Source organism: Alosa pseudoharengus, unplaced genomic scaffold (assembly GCF_046254945.1).
Source record: "Alosa pseudoharengus isolate Yale_2024_CS ecotype anadromous, Long Island Sound unplaced genomic scaffold, YU_APseudo_1.1 YU_APseudo_1.1_scf_1, whole genome shotgun sequence".
Taxonomy (NCBI): domain Eukaryota; kingdom Metazoa; phylum Chordata; class Actinopteri; order Clupeiformes; family Clupeidae; genus Alosa; species Alosa pseudoharengus.
In genome coordinates, this window is record NW_027468564.1 from 10,175,668 (window position 1) to 10,191,925 (window position 16,258).

The following is a 16,258-nucleotide window of genomic DNA, read 5'->3' on the forward strand; positions in this document are numbered from 1 at the left end:
TTGTTGAATTGATACACATACATACTATAATACACTGAATACTTATTGTATATATTTTTATTTTCTTGTACCATTGAAAGATCACATTGAATATTTTAGAACTTAAGTAAGATAAGGGTGCACCCGAATATAGAACCGTATATAGAACATCTGATATTGTTATTTATTGCACTGCACTTTGTATTCTATTTATTTCAATCTATTCATTGTACTTATTGTTATTTATACCATTTTATTCATTCACTCTTTTTACTTATTAAATGTCATCATTATTCTAACATAAACTTTAGCTTGTTGCATCCATCTACCTCCAGTAGTCTTATCTAGAAACTTCTGATTCTGGTCCAAGTAACTAGACATAACCCATAATATAGTAAATTGAGCCGAGTGCTACATTATTCTATTATATTCTGAAAACAGATACAAGTCCAGATTCACAGATTTAAAGGATCCATTCCATCTTGAATTTCCCCTTGGGGATCAATAAAGTATCTATCTATCTACAGTATATCTATCTATATCTATATCTATCTATCTATCTATCTATCTATCTATCTATCATTTCACAGACATACATACCAGACATACTACTAATATTGATATATAAAGAAATTAGAACTGGATTTTGTTGAAATGTCATTATACTAATTTGTACACTTTAATAATTTGTACATAATTTACACAGAATCTAATAATTTGAATGTGTTACAGGCAGCAATCAAGAACACAATGCCCAGATTTTAAACCATTACAACCACTAGGTGGTTACTGTTACTGTCTTTTTGGCCAATCGTTTGCATTTCTAAAGAAAGCCTTTCCCAGTCAATGTACATCTGTGTGGGGACTTGTTGCTCACTATTGTCTTAGCTGGCCATGGCCATGAGTTCCCCCTCGGCCCCCTGCCAAGCAACTTTACATTACAATACAAAAAAGGTTGAGAACAGTAAGAATAAGTGCATCAGTTGAGTGTCAGTTCAAGACAGGTGGTAAGTGCTAGGATCAGAAAGACTACTTGTAAGTAGTGCTATGAGAGGAGATGTTCTCTAAAGACCTGGGTCTGAGTTTGTTGAAAATAGAGAGGGATGTCCTTGCCCTTGTAGGAACTAGCAGTGCGTTCCACCAACGAGGAACAACAGATGAGAAAAGTTTGGATTGGCCTGAGTGTACCGTTGGCAGAGCTAGACGTTGTTGTTCGTCTGAGGAGCGCAACGGTCTGGAGGTAGCGTATGTCTGTATGACGGCATTCAAGTAGGAGGGAGCAGAACCGGAGACTACTTTGTAAGCAAGCGAGCCTGAACCCCCTCTGAACTTTGCATGTGTAAAGATAACAAGTAAATAGAACACTTTAGCAGAACTGAGGAAATCAGGTCTTTGTGATCTGCAATTACAGTGGGAAGAATATTTATTAGCTAGTTTTTAAATGCCATTGGAGATCATCTGATAGAAGCCATGTTCATAAACTGTATGTAGACACAGTCATAGTTGAGAGTTGACATAATTCTGTATATAAAGGTGCTCTGTGTGTGTGTGTGTGTGTGTGTGTGTGTGTGTGTGTGTGTGTGTGTGTGTGTGTGTGTGTGTGTGTGAGTGAGTGAGTGAGTGAGTGAGTGAGTGAGTGAGTGAGTGAGAGAGAGAGAGAGAGAGTAGAATTGCATGTGACTGACACGTCAACAGACTGATGACTACTCACATTAGACCTGATGGAACTGGTTCACTGCTGAAGGTGGGGAAAAAAACCATGGACCGATCACTCTTCATGGACACACAGCTGGGCACTGGAGATGGAGGTCTGTGAGTCTGTGGGCTGGTTACATAAAGAGACACAAGAAACAGATTTACATCAACTCATTCCTCTGCAGAGTGATTTGCTCACACTTACAGTAATATTACAACAATGCATGCTCCATTTTAGAATTAACCTCTCTCTCTCACACACACACAGATAGAGAGAGAGAGACAGAGAGAGAGAGAGGGAGAGAGAGAGAGAAAGAGAGATTGATTTACACACAAAGTGTGTGTGTGTGTGTGTGTGTGAGTGAGAGAGAGAAAGAGAGAGAGAGATTAATTTACACACAAATAGTGTGTGTGTGTGTGAGAGAGAGAGAGAGTGTGTAGAATTTAATGTGACTAACATGTCAACAGACTAATGACTACTCACATTAGACCTGATGGAACTGGTTCACTGCTGAAGTCAGGCATACGGCCCATGGACCGATCACTCTTCATGGACACACAGCTGGGCACTGGAGATGGAGGTCTGTCTGTCTGTGGTCTGGTTACATAAGGAGACACAAGAAACGGATTAACATCAACTCATTCCTCTGCGGAGTGATTTGCTCACACTTACAGTAATATTGTTATATGTGTAATATGTAATAATGTGTAATATGTGTAATATGTAATAATGTGTGTGTGTGTGTGTGTGTGTGTGTAGAACTGCATGTGACTGACATGTCTACAGACTGATGATTATTCACATTAGGAGATATATTCCTAGCTAAATGGGTCCATAATGAGAATACTATAGATGGTACATATAGATGGTATTATCAGTCTAATGGCCACTATTGCTATTGAATTCTCTTTTTACTGCTGCTCCCATGAACAGCTAGATATATTTGCACAGTTTAGGAAGTTCACTGACAGCACAGACAAGGAACCAAACAATTCCAAATGCAGACAATGAGGCACCAATGCACCACAGACCAGAGGGGGTGTTGGGACAGGTATGATGTGTACTGTATCTGTGTACTAACTCACCCTCCATCAGAGTGTGTGGGGACAGATATGTGTACTTTATCTGTGGATTAACTTACCCTCCATCAGAGTGTGTGGGGACAGGTATGATGTGTACTGTATCTGTGGATTAACTTACCCTCCATCAGAGTGTGTGGGGACAGGTATGATGTGTACTGTATCTGTGGATTAATTTACCCTCCATCAGAGTGTGTGGGGACAGGTATGATGTGTACTGTATCTGTGGATTAACTTACCCTCCATCAGAGTGTGTGGGGACAGGTATGATGTGTACTGTATCTGTGGATTAACTTACCCTCCATCAGAGTGTGTGGGGACAGGTGTGATGTGTACTGTATCTGTGGATTCACTTACCCTCCATCAGAGTGTGTGGGGACAGGTGTGATGTGTACTGTATCTGTGGATTAATTTACCCTCCATCAGAGTGTGTGGGGACAGGTGTGATGCGTACTGTATCTGTGGGTTAATTTACCCTCCATCAGAGTGTGTGGGGACAGGTATGATGCGTACTGTATCTGTGGATTAACTTACCCTCCATCAGAGTGTGTGGGGACAGGTATGATGTGTACTGTATCTGTGGATTAACTTACCCTCCATCAGAGTGTGTGGGGACAGGTATGATGTGTACTGTATCTGTGGATTCACTTACCCTCCATCAGAGTGTGTGGGGACAGGTATGATGTGTACTGTATCTGTGGATTAATTTACCCTCCATCAGAGTGTGTGGGGACAGGTATGATGTGTACATGTACGGTATCTGTGGATTAACTTACCCTCCATCAGAGTGTGTGGGGACAGGTATGATGTGTACTGTATCTGTGGATTAACTTACCCTCCATCAGAGTGTGTTGGTTTGCTGCTTTGTTGCACACAGCTGTGTGCTGCAGACTCTGGTCTGAGTGTCTCACTGTGACCTGCAGCCTCCTCTCTCTCCTGAGAGACACTCATCCTAGCAGCAGTGGGAGAGTCTCTCTGGGAATGTACATGAGACATATGCAGCTTTATGTCTTGTTCTATGTGTCACCACATACTATAGATTATAGCTGTAGCTAGACAAAAATCATTATTTAAATATACAACACCAAATCAGAAAAAAATATGGGACATTGTGTAAAATGCAAATAAAAACAGAATATGTTAATATACAAGTCTCATAAACTCAAGTCTCATAAACCCATATTTAGCAGCAAAAAGGACATAGACAACATATCAAATGTTGCAAAAGAAAATTTGGACTATTTCATGGAACTGAGGAGACCAGTTGCTAGAAGTTTGAGAATTAAATGTTGTCCCAATGTACTCCCTGATATAGGATTTCAGTTGCTCAACACTATGGGGTATTCTTACTCATGTTTTTCATGCCATGATGCACCTAATTTGGCAGGTCCGGACTGCAGACAGGCCATTTTAGCACCTGGGGCCTCATTTATAAAGTGTTTTTACGCACAGATTTGATCTTAGACCGTGCGTACGCTCAAATCCATGCCAATGCTCAGATTTATAAAAACCATCTGTGACGGGTGGGAAAGGGATAAGCCATTGATGCACCTGGTTTCATTGCAATCAGTTTTACCCAGTCACATGATCAATTTTAGTGAGTCACCTGACGTTTCCTCTCAGGTGACCGGATGTAACGCAGGTAGAATAGTAGGCCTACATCTCAGTCACTAGTGGTGTGCGATACTGTAAAATTTGGTTTCGATCCGATACCAATTAATTATAGGGCCAGTATTGCCAATACCGATACCAATACTGATATTTGGAACTAAAAGCAGTTTATATACTTTTATGTAGGGGAGAACAGTGTGTCTGTTGATTTATGACATGAATAAAACATCAATATGCTAAATTTGAATACATTTCCATGACCACTAATGATTTTATGATTTCCACTGTTAATAGTTTACAAACATTTCAGCAACAAAACATTGCAAAGCGGGCATGCAAAATGTTAAAGGAATGGTGTTTGCATGGTGAAACAGGAACAATGCATTTTGAACAAATTAAGATATATTGAGCTAAAATTAAAATATCGATCCCATCACGCTGGTATCGATCCGAATCCATTACCAATGTTGATATCGATACTATCGATATTTGGATCGATATGCCCACCGCTAAGTCACTCTTCTTTTGAAACCAGATGCAGTCTAATGCAGTGGTGAGAGCACTGTTTATCGTGTTTGAACTTTGCTGGCGGTGATCCAACACGAAGCGGGTAAGGAAAGCGCCTTTGGATAAACTGTCTGAGGCATAGATCAACCAATACAGGCCATAAGCTACAAACCTTGTGATGTGTTTAACATTACAGTGTTTCAGTCGTCTGGTGCCTGGTCGTCATCATTGGCTGTGGTACATAAATGGTGCGTCGATATTCAGGTATTAAAATATTTTATTTGTCCGGCCGTTTGGTGCGGCTTCTCTATAACTTAAGTGTGTTATTTTTGTAACTCCCTCGTTCGCGTTGTTTCCGAAGAGAGTGGATGGCTAGCTGAGTGTTTGTTGAAGATTCTAAAGTGGGAATTCTAAGTAAATCTTAAGATAAGAAAGGTACGTGCTGTTGTGTGTTGAATATGCACTCATTGTCTTTGTACTGTAGTTGTCCATGTATGAGTCTACATGGTATGAGATCAATACAGAGGTCATCAGGTATTAATTGATTAAATTCTTAAACAGATATCATGTTACTTCAGTCGGTTGAATGGGCATGGAATTAATCTTTGAACTAATTGTAGCACTCCTATAGTAGTATAGCTACCTGTGTGTGGTGATGCCATTATATCAATCCTAGGTATAGTATATAGCTACCTGTGTGTGGTGATGCCATTATATCAATCCTAGGTATAGTATATAGATAACTGCTGTGTGATTGTGGCTTAGGCCAGTTATATCCCTGCTAGGGCAGGCTATTGTATGTAGTTGTCTAGTCCTCTGGGCAGTGACGGACTGGGATTAAAAAACGGCATTTTCACCAACCTGCAGCCAACACGGGGACGCGCGCACGTGCCCGCAACACACAGATAACTTCACATGCACGGAAATAACACGGACGTTTGTAGCCCCATTGGTGATGAACTCTACCTTTAATATGGATAAAGACTGAACCAAGAACATGGATCAATGCACAACTCCAAAAAAATGAATGCAGTATGAAATATGAAAATGAAAAAAGAATAGCCTAGAATAGATCAGAGCAGCCACTCCACAAACGTGTCTTAGCCTAATTAACGTCATGCAGTTAACAAGGTGCGAAGGAGCTTGCTCTTCTCTCCAATCCTGTCACGTCATCAGCATCCAAGTTCATTAGGACCTCTTTCTCTGTCGCCATCAGCAAGGCCTCCAAATTATCCTGTGACAATCGTGTCCTTAGGCGATTCTTGATGAATTTAAGAGTGGAAAAACTCTGTTCGCATGCCACTTGAGTACATGACAGTGTTAGTAGGAATTTATATGCTAACCATATATTGTTGTAGAGTGCCCAAAAAGCATTGCAACATGGCTGCCGAGTGGAGGGACTTGCCTAAAATGACTTTGGTATAGAGCATGGGTCGGGTACCTGGGGCTCGCAAGCCACCAGTGGCCCTTTTGCTGCATGGCTGGGGCTCTCGGACGAAATGGGTTGGCGAAAGATGAACCAAAAAAAATGGCAAGGCTTCGTGGCAAATATGTAGGTCTATCTGAGTAATTTAATATAACTTTCCACCTCACTTGACTTCGTAACCATAGCCTGCACAACATTCTCGGTTCGTTGCCATGTCAATATCAAAACAATATTACCCATTTCCCTCCATTTCAGTCAACAAGAACACTTTAATTGTTATTGTTGATGTGTGCGCTTACTGTAGGCTAGATAAGGAAAATGTCAAAAAGCAAACATCAGCGAGCACAGCTTGCGAGCGAACACAAGCGGCCTGAAATGGGAAAGTTTCCATCTGAAGACTGTTTCTGAAAATGCAAAATGATCTGCCCGTTATATATCGCACACTGCAATGAGTTAGTGTTGCTGTGTTAACCCTGTTCGGTTCCACTTCATGTGAGAAATCTTTATGTGCTCACGTTTAAGGGCAATTCTGCGCAAAACTGTCACATCCATAACGGCAACAAAATGCCACGGTACTTAGTTGGCCATATGGATATGACAGTTTTGCGTGGAATTGCCCTTAAATGATTACAGTCTCAATTCTTGCATGAAACTTCACCTCACTGAATATGAGCCAGCCAGATTACAAGGCCATCGCCAAATCTATTCTCTAGTAGGCCTAATGTTCAATTTCACCAATGACACGTCAACGAAAATTGAGTGTTGTGTTGTTAACTATGATGTTACTTTGCATATCAAAGAACACTGGGAAAATAGGGGGTGGTGTTTAGGCTACATGGGAAGCCTAAAAGCCTATACTTCTGTCATTCCACTTTAGATTTCAAGTTACTTCCACATTACTTTTAAAACTAGTGGAAAATGTATTAAAAATCCTCTGTTGAATGAAAGTAACTGTAAGTTAAATATCCAAACTCCACTACATCCTAATTTGTGCTCATAGCAGGCTAGGCCTATTCCCAGCTCCGTAACAGAAAGGTAACATTTGAATGTAAGCTATACAATGTAGGCTATAGATATTTTATATCATAGCCTACACAACCAAGGGACGGAAGTTATCCTCTGAAAGCAGGGCATCTTCATATTTAGTGTTGTGGTGGAGTTGTGTAAAGAGGTGCAGAGCACGCACCTGTTTGTTTTTTTGACTGGTGGCAGTGCCCAAGATCGAATGACAATATGTGAGTTGGATAATGTAGGCTAAAATATAAAGGTAGGCCTAAAGCAAACAATAAAGGACAATGTTTAAACCATTGGACATTATTGAAAGAAAACAGTCGCAAAGATATGCAGAATGAATGAATAATGACCGGTGAACTAGGCTACTACAATTTGTCTTAAATCTTAAATCTCATCTTAAATTAAGGTACATTTTCTTAATCCATTGGCAGATAAATTTGCTTGTTTTTTTATGTCTTAATTTAAGAAGATTTTGACTTATTTGAAGTCAAATTATCTTACAAGAAAGCTCAAAGTAAGTATCCTTATACTAAAAACAATACGAACTAGATTATTTTATGTTCATATTATAACACTTAGTAAGATTTAACTTTTTGCAAACAAGCACAGATGATGAACTCCCCAAATACTTCACAATTTCATTTTAAGATTAAAATTAAACAAGCATTAAAATTAAACAAGCTCAGACTAAGACGGCACAGATAAGATGTTTGTGTGTGGCTGTTTTTGTTTTGAATCCATGATCTTTTTGTAAAAAAAAAACAAAGAATGTTCCTATTGTTCATGACGCACCACCTGTCATATTGAATGATTAGTCTACTGTTCACTTGGAAATGTTGTTTTAAGAATTCATATTATTATCTTCTCTGGTGTCTGTTTTCACTTCTGCTGTAGTCTGGTGACTCACAGTAGTCAGTTGGGGGAAGCATGTGACTTGAAGTGAAACCTGGCATCACATGACTAACATTTCTTGCTCTTTTTTGTCCCTATAGGACGACATGTTCACAGTCATATCCATGTAAGTTAATATCTGTATGTTTATGAGGATGTGCTGAAATGATTGAACTGAAATATCAACAAAACTCAAACATGTAGGCGAGCCGACACAATGGGAGCCTTCAAATAAGAAGGTCCACAACTCAAACTCTCAACATTAATATGATTTAATAGGACCATGTTACATCCCTCCCTTCTGTGCTAAGGAACATGTTCGTTGGCTGAAATTGTTGATGACTTGGCCCAATACACTGTGTTAAACTCCTTTTCACAGTGAACAATGTGAACACCAATGTGTTTGAGCGCACATTATGCCCACATAACACAGTTATTTAGTTAGAAAGTTTTTTGTTTGAGGCAAATATATATTGTTCGATTTAAACTTTATTATTTATTTTGGCTAAATAACACATATAAATACAATGAACACTGAAACAACTTGCTGGATGAAAAGAAAACAGAAAGAGATTAATTTGGCTTACTTTCAGTCGACACCTCGTTGAGCTTCTGTGCTTCTTGCAAACTGTGGCTAAACAAGGGCTAAACGACTTCCTTTAGTTTAGTTTCTGCTTTTTTTTGCTGGTGCCAAGATATTTTCTGAAGGACATGCACTGAGTTAGCCACAAGGCGGCAATCCTTTCAAACAAGGGATTTGAGAGTAGATACAGTATGTGAGTACTTTTTATAAAAATGTTTTAAAGTCTGTTAAAAAATAATGTCATTTCTAGTGTGTGTGTAGACATGTGTGTTGACAAGATTTGTGTCATTAATGTCATTTCTAGTGTGTGTGTGTAGACATGTGTGTTGACTAGATTTGTGTCATTTCTAGTGTGTGTGTGTAGACATGTGTGTTGACTAGATTTGTGTCATTTCTAGTGTGTGTGTGTAGACATGTGTGTAGGTTTGTGTCATTTCTAGTGTGTGTGTGTAGACATGTGTGTTGACTAGATTTGTGTAATTGTGGCATTTCTAGTGTGTGTGTGTAGACGTGTGTTGACTAGATTTGTGGCATTTCTGTTAATTGTTCCTCACATAGATGAGACAGCAGTGAATGTTATTTGTGCAGACCTTTTTTAAATCACTTCCATCAATATCTAATAAAATCCAAAATGAGAAAAAGAAAAACAATGTTTACTGTATGTATGTAGCCAACACTCTTATCCAAAATGACTTGTTATTTATTTATTTAACACTTTTATCCAAAATGACTTGTTTATTTATTTATTTAACACTCTTATCTGAGTAAAAGAGGACACAACCAAACACGCACACGAGGAGTAAACAATGAGGAAGAACTTAAACACGTTTCTGTCTGGCCATTTAAAACAACAAGACAGAAGGACACATCCAAACACACACATGTGAGGAGTAGAAGATGAGGACACAACCAAACACACAGATGAGGAGTAAAAGATGAGGACACAACCAAACACACACAGATGAGGAGTAGAAGATGAGGACACATCCAAACACACATGTGAGGAGTAGAAGATGAGGACACATCCAAACACACACATGTGAGGAGTAAAAGATGAGGACACAACCAAACACACACATGTGAGGAGTAGAAGATGAGGACACAACCAAACATGAGGAGTAGAAGATGAGGACACAACCAAACATGAGGAGTAGAAGATGAGGAAGAACTTAAACATGTTTCCGTCACAACATTTTAAACAACTAGACAACCATTTTCAGAGGTTGAGCCGCAAAACAGTTAAAACAGAAAGGGGCCCAATGATACACAGGTTTGACTAAAGTAGTGTTTAAAATAAGTGAAAAGAAAAACAATATTACATGAGTAGAATTATGTAGTACAATTTGTTTTTTAAATTAAAAACAAATTTAAAATTATTTATTTAAAATATTTTATTTAATTTTAAAATCAAAGATAAATATAATAAAATATAGGAAAATAAAATAAAATGGAGTAAAACAGGTAAAATAGAGTAGACAGGAAGACAAACAAATTCAAACAAAGTTAAAAAGATAAATAAGTGAAATAAAAATAAATTAATACAAGTAAGTGGTAGATAAAATAAAGTAAAAAAGGTAAAAAAAGAGTAAGCCAGAGCAGTGAGGAAAGAAGGACACACACACGTAAAACCACAAAACACAGGGGGGGGTATTAAGGGTTGTTACAAGCACAGGGGGGGGTATTAAGGGTTGTTACAAGCACAGGGGGGCGGTATTAAGGGTTGTTACAAGCACAGGGGGGGGTATTAAGGGTTGTCACAAGCACAGGGGGGGGGTATTAAGGGTTGTTACAAGCACGGGGGGGGGGTATTAAGGGTTGTTACAAGCACAGGGGGGGTATTAAGGGTTGTTAAAAGCAAGAGAGAAAAGGTACTTTTTTAAATTAGACTTAAAACTGGCAAGGGTGGTCGAGGGCTTAATGTGGGGTGGAAGGGGATTCCATAAGTTTGGGTCAGCAACAGAGAATGCCCGGTCACCTTTGGTTTTGAGACGTGTGCGGGGAATAGATAAGAGCTGTTTTGATCGCTCGACTTATCGTGACTAAATTCAAGATGGCGTTGAACGGTAAAATTATTTAAGGTACTGTCTGTATAAATTGTCTTGTAAATAAACTACCAGTGCTTTTTCAAAGTTCTCAATGTCTCGTTTCAAATGTAATGGCCCTCAGAAGTCTACCAATGAATGGAGCTACTTTGAGCCTCGTAAATTGTGTAAAACAGTGATTTATTTGCATGGCTAGGCCGATTCCCGAGGCACTCCCAACGAAAAACTAGTGCCAGATTTCTGAGTGCAGGGGACAAGCCGAGGTGAGCTATGAGACATACTGTAGCGACCGTGCTATGCGTAACCCCGGGCACGCTCATGGTTGGCAGCCTGGCGAGAGGGGGGGCGGGACCCGAGGCTAAAGTTCGAGGAAGTTCTGCCTCTTTAAGTTCTGGGCCTGACACGGGCCGCGGTGTGTTATATGCTGCATTGAGTGCTGTGGTGACAATAAACCAGTTCTTGAAACTCTGGCTCTTGGTGAAACGCTACACTGGTGTCAGAAGTGAACAATGGAAGCCTCCAATGCCGGGACGCGTGGCGGAGCTGACCCCCGGGAGTTTTCGTGAGGGCAGGCGACCTGACCCCGGGGTGAGGGCCTTATCAGGGCTCCCAAGGCTCGCACCAAGGCTCGGCGACGGAGGGAGAGGAGAAGAGGCGCCATCATCAAGGCCTGGCTCCGCACTGCAGACGAAGCGCCGGGGGAACTCTGCTCGGGAGAAGAGGGGGGCCGACTACTCGAGCTGCGAGGAGAGGAGGAGGAGGACGAGAGCGAGTTCCTGGATAGAAGCTCGGGCCTGCTGGCGGCGGAGTTCGCGCCAGGGGCGAGTGAGGAACGGAGCGGCGACGAGAGCGGAAACGAGAGCGCGAGCAGCGGGGAAGACGGGCCACCAGCATTGTCGGTCGAGGTGGGGCCGGAACGGCTGCCCCCGCCGGGGGAGAGACGGCGCGAGCTGGCGGCTCACTTCCGGCCCTCCTCGACGGGCCGACTATTGGCCTGGGAGAGAAGGAGCCCGTTCGTCGCAGGGGAGTTGGAGGCGGCGAGGAGAATTGGGAGCCTGGGCGGCCGCGCCTGCTTCGCGCCATTTTGGAGCCACGAGGGGTGCGGGGACTTTTGGGTAGGGGAGAGGGTGGGGGCCCTCTAGTGTGTGACTGTGTTTTTGTGTGTGCTTTAACTTTTGGGTGCGTGTGAGGGGCACCGTGCTGTGCTAGGCGCTAGTTCTAGTTGGTCTGTTGGCCGGCGCCTTTTAAAACAAAAAAAAAAAAAGTTTGTTGTGTGGAGTTCGGAAGCATGACCATCTCGGGGGTCGTGCCTTCGCCGAGGCCGCGAAGGAGTGGAACGGGCTGGGAACAGAGCAGTACGGCTCTGCGAGATGGCAACACGAGGAGGGACGCCGAAGACGGTAGCTGCAGCGGGAGAGCTCAGCGCGGTCCGGTTGCTGCGGAGTCGTGCCTGTCTGTCCTGGTCGGCGACTCGATGGAGCGGAGTGGCGTTGGTGCAGCTTCATCTGACCCCCCTCGAACCCCGGTGCTTGGTACAGTGTCGACGGTTGGAAAGGCCACCTAGGGCCCTGCCAGGAGAGGAGGAGTGCCGTGGTGACACGCCGCGGAAAGTGCAGCCTGAGGGCGGCTGCTGAGAGGGAGCTGGTGACGAGCAGGGTCGGCCACGTGGCTGCTAGCACGCCCGAACTGGATTGCTAGCAGCGTGGCGCCTCGCTGAGTGAGCTCCTGCGGCGCGTGCACCCCACGTGAGTTGGCGGTACTTTCGCACTGAACTGAGTGGCGGGCGACGAGCGCCGACGCTAGCATGTGGCTACCTCGTGGTCGTTGCCGAGGACGGCAAAGGCTTGTTGGGGGAGCTATGTAGCGTCGGCGCATAAAGACTGTGTTAGCGTTCTCTAGCGAAAAGCATGCTGGGACACGAGGGCGAACAATCGGGGGGTTTATGTCGTTATTCTCCTAAGTTAGAAGTGTAAAGTTGGTGTCTTTATCGTAACCTGTTTCCCTTTTTAGTTATCCCTCATGTGTGTTCCTTTTGGTGTGGGGGGCTGGACCTCCCCTGTTGGTGTAGTGTGTGTGATTCCTTGACCTGCCCTGTGTGCATTGTAATCTGTGTCTGTGTCCCTGCCCTCGTTCTCGTGCCATTAAAGCTGACATTAAACAACGCTTGGTGTCGTGTGCATTAAACGTTACAATACGTTCACAATCGGTATCATGTTTCAACACACTTTAGCAGCGTCGCCGTCAAGGCCGGGCCATAGGGGGCCAGGCCCGCCGAAACAGGCCAGTGTGCCCCCCCAACTGAGTTCTCTCCCTCACATAAAAAAAATCTAAATATTATTATGCATGATTGAAATTAAATCCATATTGAACACTGATGTTGAACACTTTGCCTACTCAAAATGAAACATGACGTGTGTCAACTATGCTACTGTTGATTGTGTGTGCAAACTGCGCGATGCAAACTGCGCGATGAAGTACATATACATTTACCATCAAGTACACCCGATACACCCGATTTACCACGACTCCTGCAACGCCAAATGGGCATAAATATCGACCAGTAGGGTTTTTAGACACTGCTGCATAAGAAATTTAGTAAAAGGTCTCAAGATAGATCTGGGAAGATAATGGAAAATACAAGGTTTTTCGCGTATGACCGCAGGATGACCCAAGCTGAATGCATGAGCTGTTAATCTAAATTGCAGAAACCGTAAATAGGCTAAAGGGCCAAACTGACACGTCGCATTTCCTATATTTTCCGATATTGTCCAGTGCTAATGATAAACTCGAGCAACGGAGACGTATAGTGCTTTGGATCATGTAGGCTAGGCCTACTTTAAGGGGAGATGGAATTGCCCTTTAGTGAGCGCAACACAGCACGGGTCTTAACCTGCTTTATCCAGAGGGAGACATTATTGGAAGCAGTGACAAAAAGCCTATCATGGACCTGGCTGGGAAATGCGACAGTGGAGTCGGCATTCGTAGGCTATAGCCTGTCGCTGCAAGTACTTCTCCAAACTCAAAAACAGTAGACTAAAAGTGGCAATAAAAGTGGACTGTCAGAGCAGCACAAAATACTAAAAGCCATGCCGAGTGTCCTGTTCGTTCTTAAACTTTCCATCACAGTTGGTGCATCTACCTAGCCACTTAGTAAATGTGTTAGAATTTGTTCTGTACTTTAAAGAACATTTTGAGGGATCATAGCCTACGTGCAATGTTGTGACATTATCAGTATGTGTAATTTGCTTTTGAGCAGGATCTTACAAGAACATTTCGAAATGAATGGAAAGACACAGTGAAGCCTAGTGTAGCCTAGGCTTGCTAGTGGTGAGTCTGTTAAAGCCTATTTACTTGTATTGTAGCCTATGCAACGCTATTCTATTAAAATTCTATTATTCTAAACGTTGTGTGCTAGTCTATTAAACACTATAGGCTATGACCGCTATGTTCTTGCACTATTTTCCCCCTTGATCATATTGATTCAGTTATCCAAAAGGCTCGAAGGATGCTCTTTATTATATGACAATTTTGGAAAAATAACGAATAAAAGTGAGATGAGGTGCCCCCCCTGTCAGTGCTCATAGCCCCCCCAACCGTTGCTCTCTGGCGCCGACGCTGCACTTTAGGTCAATATCACAATGGAATTCTCCTTTAAGTTTTCAAACATTTCACTGACTGCTGGTCAGGCTCTCTGTGGCCACCCAGTCTATCTGTAGCCTAAATTGAGGAAGCGTTGCTGGTCCTAAAAATAAATAAATAATAATAAAAAAAAACCTGTGATGGGGGAGGTTTGAACCCATGTCGACTGTGTGAAAAAGCAATTTGTAGGCAATAACCTGTTGCACCACAGGAGAAACATCAGTTTGTGAATTGAGAAATAAAGTATAAAAAAATATCAAACCCATGTTTACATGTCAGCAACATTAACGTTAATAGCCTATAAGCCTAAGAGTTTTGACTCTCCCTGTGTGCAAATGTTGTGTAAAATATGGACAAGTTATAGACTTCTCCTGCCCATTGCAGTGTGCGTTTAATGCCTGTGTTTCATGAACTGAACTCTTAAAAGAATAGGCTGGACAAAAGGAGACACAATTAGGCAACACATTTTGATTTGATTTATTTGCTGACGTTCATGTGCCTCTACAGACACTTCAGGTAGGGGTGGCCACAGCCTAACCTCAGTGAAAACTTTGCCGTTTGTAAAACTTAACCATGATACTTTGAAGGCCTACTAAATGGCTTGGGCAACGGTAGCATGATAACATGGTAGCCAGATAACATGAACAGCTATGTTAACTTGTTACAATGATAATAACATTAGCTGACTTATTGTAATAATACAACTCAAGTCAATTTCTGTAAGTGCGCAAGCAGGTAGATTGTGATTATCAAGCAAACAGTTAAATTTATTTGTGAATAAAACCGCTCACATGGCACAGAGGAGGCTGGTGTGCACAGAATATTTGGGGCCAGCACATCCAAATGAGGACAGACGTGCTTGTGCTGAGCCCAACACTGGAGTGGGTCTTCTGAGCGTGGGATGTCTGGCTCACTCAAGTACTGCTGCACCTCTACAGTGGCATCTGCAGTGGCACTTTTCACCTTCCTGCTCTCCCACACATGTGGCTCCAGCAAATCCCATAGGCCACTTCCTGAATGGGGACACAAAACAATGCACTACAAACATACAATATAAACATGGCCATATTGACCATAGATTCAGGACTCAGCAGGCTCTTGTGCTGCTGGGTCAGGTGGAGTGCTGTCTCTTAAAAGAGAAGAACATTCGGCCGTGACCCTTCTCACAGCATTTTGGGAATTCCCTGAATTGCAAAACTCCATTGTTTTGAATCGTGGATCCAGGAGAGTGAACAGGGAGTGTTGACTGGCTGTCTCGTAGTGACTCAACCTTTCAGTCATGAGCCGCGTGAGGTTGTTGCAGAGCTGCTTAGCCATCTCACCCTTCACCTCCCGCTGTTTGGAAGTTATGGCATCAGCATTCGCACAAGGGGAACAATTGTGGAGCCAGAGACAGTTTTTTCTGCTGACAGCTCCACCGTCGCCTCTTTTAGGGGAGACAATGCTCCAAGGCATTCAGATATGCTCTGGTACTCAGCAGAGGTCAGAGCTGCCAAATGGGTGCACAGTGACACCACTGCAGCACCGACTGGTTCCCTCTGCTCATCCAGCCTGGACATCATGTGGTAGCTGCTGTTCCAGCGTGTGTCCACTTCCTGCACAAGCTTGTGAGTGGGCATCCCCATCTGCTGCTGGATGCTGAGGAGCCGCTCTGCTCTCTGGCCACGGTGCTGGTCCTCAAATAGGCCGAAATCTTCCTTGCCTTGCCCCTGATTTCTTCAAGACCCGGTGTCTGGTCAATGGCTTTCTTCACAACCAGCTTTAAAGCATGGCCAATACAAATGCTGTGTC

At 42.7% G+C, this 16,258-nt stretch overlaps 1 protein-coding gene across 2 annotated transcripts in view; it reads right to left on the reverse strand.

Moving 5' to 3' along the window:
- Positions 1-3,679, reverse strand: part of LOC143136408 (NACHT, LRR and PYD domains-containing protein 3-like) — a 151,150-nt gene extending 147,471 nt beyond the window's left edge. For both annotated transcript variants that reach the window (XM_076297116.1, XM_076297119.1), the window contains exon 1: positions 3,590-3,679. The gene's annotated coding sequence lies outside the window, so the exon portion shown is untranslated. The remainder of the gene's footprint in view (positions 1-3,589) is intronic.
- Between the last annotated feature and the right edge of the window lie 12,579 nt (positions 3,680-16,258).